Source organism: Nanorana parkeri, unplaced genomic scaffold (assembly GCF_000935625.1).
Source record: "Nanorana parkeri isolate BGI_ZX_2015 unplaced genomic scaffold, ASM93562v1 scaffold1122, whole genome shotgun sequence".
Taxonomy (NCBI): Eukaryota; Metazoa; Chordata; class Amphibia; order Anura; family Dicroglossidae; genus Nanorana; species Nanorana parkeri.
The window spans coordinates 221,983-227,919 of NW_017307390.1; positions in this window are offsets into that span (position 1 = coordinate 221,983).

The window sequence follows — 5,937 nt, forward strand, 5'->3', positions numbered from 1 at the left end:
CTGAAATGGGGGGGCCCCCGCCGGCCACTGGATACCGATCCGATACTATCCGGCGGCCGGCAAGTCCCACCATCTATGCACAGGGACTGAGGCCCCGGTGCGGCCGCACTGGCTGCACCAGCGGTAGTTCTGCCACTGATGTGTAGCATGATCATCATTTTCATACATAGACGTACCTGACATGTGTTTACATTCCTTTGCATGCATTTGCGGGGCGGTGGACTTTTTTTTGTATTTTAACATTTATGTTACTTTATTTTTTTAAGCATTTGTTTTGAAACTCTACGTAATTGCTCTCACATAAGAGTGTTTACAAGCCCCCTTTGTGATAGTATATTAGTGGTGACAGGTTCTCTTTAAGTTGTCTATTAGACCCCTACTGTCACTTTTCCATGGAAAAGAAGCTATTCAAGTGCAGATAGTGCTTGAATAGCTTCTTCCTCAGCTTCTCTAGCTGGAGAATGACAGCTGAGGAACTGGAAGTGATGCAATCAGCATCGCTCTCTGCCTCCATTCATCGGGGGGGAGATCATGGAAAGGATGTTTGCTGGTTTCTCTCCCCTCTACCCGTCCACACATGTGATGCCAGTCCTGGGCCCGCAGGAGGGGCAGCTGAGCCCGGGAAATAAGGCGGGGGCTTCGGACAGGGGGAACCTACATCAGCCCCTGGAAGCAATCTGACAGTAGCTCAGCTGCCAGAATCGATTCCAGTGTAAAGCCAACTGTTGGCTTTACACAGCTAAACAGAGTGAGCCACCGGAAGTCTGCTAAGGGGGCCCGCAGCCAGCGACGTACAGCATACGTCATGGCAGCAAAAGGAATAAAGAGTGCATCCTACTGCTCCACAACTTCACATGCAGGTTTAAGGCACCCTAAAAGCATGTTATTTCAAAGGATTTCAATTGTATTTGTAAAATAATATTTTGCATTGGTACATGTCCCCCATGGAAGTGCCTATATAACCATTTCATTTTTTAAATAAAAGCCTACAAATTGGCATTTAAAAATGCTAGAATAAAAATAACAGGGTTTGGCTCCCATAGACATCAGTTGATAGAAATCAGACAATGCAAACTTGTTTAGGTTTTTGTAAAAAACAATGTGACAAAATGCATAGATCCCTATTCAAAAAAACATGAACATGCATATGTGCCTTGTGCAGCATGATGTCTAGATCTAGGCTATATTTAACACATAGCAATAAAAGACATTTAAACAAAATAACTTAATTATATCATCTTGTCTATTTATAATTATGAAATGCTAGTACTTAATTAAAATATTTGACATTAAAATGTGTTATTTATTTAAATATTATTTAAATCTTATCTTAATGTTCTATATTAATGTTCGAGTTACATATGTTTTATAAATATTTGCATTTGGTCACCTCCATAATTTAACCATTCTCTATCCTCCCGTGGTTCCTTAACAGTTACTCTGCATACATTTAAGTCAAACAAGAATTCAAATACAGCATTTACAATTTTCCATGCACTATGCTACTGTATTTTTCGCTTGGGTTCCACTGATATGCTAGGATGATCCACCAATCTTGGCAATATATACATTCAATATAATTTGAATAAAGAGGTGCAGCAATTGCCTTGTCATTTTTTCCAGCATTCTTTTATTTAGTGGTTGGGTACAAATATATTCTTAGCAATTACTTTACAATAGGAACCCAACTTTCAGCTCTCTGTGTTGATGTTTGACAGCTATTCAGATTTTGATTAAATAAGTAGAGCATAAAAGTGGAATATAAGATTTTCTCGTTTGCAGATTGGTTAACAGTCATTTCCACCCTCTTGAGAAATAGTTATAAACTAAGTCATGGTTAGATGTTCAGATGATGTCCTTAACCCTTTATGGCAGGGGAATAATACGTCTGCATCATTTCAAGATTAGAAAATACAAAATGTGTTATCATTATCAGGTAACTTTTATTCTTAAAGCCGAACTGCAGAGAAGCCTAAGGTTTGAATGTCAACAGCTTTTTTAACGTTGTCTGTATTGCTGGCACAGAGGAGATTTCCTCACTCCCCCTGTGGTCACCAGGACAGGAAGTGAAATAATATCTACCAAATGGGTACATAGGAAGTAATAAAAACTCAAACGATCTTCTAAAAAAGTGGCTGGAGCTCCATATTAATTATCTTGTAATCGAGTACTCTGAGAAACTATTATATATGTTTTTCTATTTCTATTATAAGCATTGTGTCATTCATTTGTAAAAATCTTTGCTAAGATGTGCACTGGTTATAAATGCATAATTTTAAATATTACAGTGTTTATGTAGGTAATTTTAAAGGCAATTTTCAGGTTTATACAAATTCCAGTGTTTCAGATTTGCTAATTTATAGTTATTTCACCTAATACTGGTTTGCACCATTGTACCAAGGTGATAGAGGTTTGTAAAATGTTAGCAAGAAGTGCAAGAACTAATGCAGGGCTTGGGGGGTTGAGGTGAGGCGGATGTATAAGCAGAGGTTACAGTGTCAATTACTGTAAAGATCACTTTAATCTCTGTCTCACTGCACCTACATGCTAATTAACACTGAGAAGGTCATAGTCATTCATGGTCATGATCAGGGGCATTGCTAGGATTGTGAAAGACATGGGGCAATCCTGGGCCCACGGTGAAGACTAATGTGGTGCATGTATTGTGCCGCAGCAAATGGTAATTGTGGCCTTACTTCACTGACAGTGGGATGGGCCTAAATGGGCATGCTTAAATAGAACCTGAGCCTGATGCACAACACACACATTTCACAGTTCTTACACATACAAAATATCATTCTTTTATTTTGCAACAAGTGAGAGCATCACAGATACACACTGTACGAACCTTAGCACAATAATGTAAAAAAAAAAAGGAAATTCTTCAATTACATTAGATTTTCTGCACACAGATATAAAGCAAACACTTTGTTTTAATGTACCTTAACTTCCCTGGCGGTATGATTATGCAGGATTTTAGCATGCCAAAGAGGTACATTGTTTTTAATGGCAATTTGCTGTTTTATATTGTAGGCCTGTAATTCTTAGTAAATCTTAGGAATAAATCACTAAATCTGTCCAAACAAGAGCCAATGTCATGTTTGCACTTTTGAATTTCCCGCCGGCTCCACCCCCCGCTGTGACGGCCGAAAACTAAACTGAAAGCCGAATGCTGGCATGTACCGGGCACACACAGCAGAGGTCACTGCGGGCTCGCAGGGACAAGGTAAGTGACACTTTTGCGCAATGCCGAGTGTGGCTCGGGGTTACCGCTCTTGGTACTGAAAATGAACCCCCGAGCCACACTCGGGAATACCGCCAGGGAGGTTAAAGAAGCACTTAATTAAAATAGTTGGGGACTACTTAGCAACCAGCAATGAGACAATAAACACATTGGTCAGGAGTATGTTATTACAATATAGCATATAGAGTGCAGGTTTCAGGAGTTTAAAAAGTACAAAATGCAGTACTAAGATGTATGCAATGTACAGCACAGTGTATAGAGTGCAGTGGTCATAGGTATGTAATGTACATTCCAGAGTACAGAGTGCAATAGCCATTACCATGTAAGATACAACAGTATGTACCACACTGCAAAGCATACAGAGTATGGTCAGGTGTATGTAATGTTCACTGTATGCTACATAATCCTGACTGCTGGAATCTGTATGCTGTGCCTTACATTGCATACTTCTGACTGCTACATATCAGTATGCAAGGGTAGGACACAATCCTGACCCCTGCCCTCTTTACACCAGGGTCTATGTTACATACTTTTCCTCATATAAATTTTTATTGGTATCATCACAATAAACAGTACAATACATTGCAGTACATGGTGCCTAGACAGCAACTTTGGCAACAGGATACCTCAAAACAGAGGCGATATAGAAATAGAATCTCCAGGAGTGAGTGTTGACAACATCCGAATATGACACTCTTGTGTTGCAGCGGAAGTTGGTTGGCCGTCAATCAATGAGGAGTAGCAATACAGACTTATGTAATGTTAGCACAATACACGATCTTGGTGCATGATATGCTGATCAATCTAAACATAGGTAAAGGTTCTGCAGTCACGTCCTTTCTTAGGGATGTGATGTGTAAAGTGCATAGCTCCATTTCCATAATACCCGTTGGAGCACTAATATATGTGGGGTACCAGAAGGATTCGTTATCTAGGCAGTATCTTGTGTTGCATTTGGCCAACAGTCCAGTTTCACAGGTACCTGCACCACAAAACACATACAGTACAACATGGGGGGGGTGGACATACAGAAAGAGAAGGAAGAAGAGAGGTGGTAGAGGGGTCAGGTGTTAGACGATAAAGAGGAAGTCGGGCTATGTGCAAGTACAGAAGGGGCGTCCCTCAAGGCGAGAATAGTAAGTTTAATTTATATAGTGCAGAGGCAGTGAGGGGTGCTTAGGGCCAAATATTTGTGAATCCATGGGGACCAAGCAGTTTTACATTTGGTCATTTTATCACTAAGCTGTGCGGTCCGTTTTTCATGAACCATAACCCAACTGACATGGTTAATTACACTGGTGATACTAAGGGATGATGTCAGCCAATTTTTCGCTATTTCTCTCTTGGCAGAGGTGCATATATGCATTGAAAGGTCAAACTGCTTACGGGAGAGGCCCTCTGGCCTGCGGTTGAGAAGCGCAAAATAAGGGTCCTTAGGCAGTGGTTCCGAGAACAGAGACAATAGGAGACTGAAGATTTCTTCCCAGAAGTCAGAAACCCGTGTGCAGCTCCACCAGATGTGGAAAAATGTACCTCGGTCGGGACAGCATCAAAAGCAATTAGGAGAACAATTGGGGTTATAAATAGCCACTCTAGCAGGCACCAAGTACCAACGCAAGAGGACTTTATAGTTAATCTCCAGAATGCTTGCACAGCGTGAGCTGCTTCTAGTATTAGCCCAGGATTCGTCCCAGATCTCTTCGTCAGTAGTAGATCCAAGGTCCTTGTCCCATTGGGTCACATAGGAAAGGGGGGTGTATCTGAAGGGGAGATAAGAATGGTGTAGAGAAGGAAGATAAGTCCAGGGCTGTGCGGGTTGTTTCGGTGGATACTGTTATGTAGTTTTTGATTTGGAGGTATCGAAAGAGCTCCTTACTCGGGAGCTGTTTATGTTCCTGCAGGTGCGGGAAGGGTTTCACTCCCGAGTCAGATTGTAGTTGCCAGAAATAGGTGAGGTTTCGTTCAGTCCAAGTCGAAAAGCTTGATGGATGTGCGAGAGCCGGAATGAAAGAGGGGTTAGCGAGAAAGGACATGAGGGGCAAGTGTGGGGAAAGAAGTCCGTAAGGTGTTTTAATGGAGTCCCATAGCCTGAGTGAGACGTTACGTTATTGGATTGGAGATAGATGGTCTGAGTTTTGGGGCCAACCAGAGGAGGTTAGCTACTAAAGTAGGTTTCACTAGGGTGCTTTCCAAAGCCACCCAGGCCGGAGCCTCAAAAACCGAGTGGTATTTTAGAGCAGTCACTGTTGTCCGCACCGGCGCACAGCCCGACTCAGGATTCGGTAGAAGGACCCAAGAGGGAAGAAAATGAGGATGGAGAAAAGGGATGACAAGAGGGGGGCTATACAGAAGACAAGACACACCAAACAATAATACACATACGAGAACAAGTGGTGGAAGGAATCCACAACATGCTTGGAACGTTGGGTGGATGGGACCAAAGCACCACATTCACCCCAAGGTAATAAGATATGGGGAGCACAGTGACACGCTCACCCAGGCAAAGTTATCTGCTAACAAAACAGTAGTCAACCTTAAATATAAACACGTCAAGAGGACTAAAGGTCCAAAACAGGGCACTAAAATATGTGTAACAACGGAATCCGAACAGTAGCGATGGGATGAGGGAGAGGTAATTCGATGGGGCATTAGGGAGTACAGTCCCAGGTCAAGTGTTGTTCAGATAACATGGG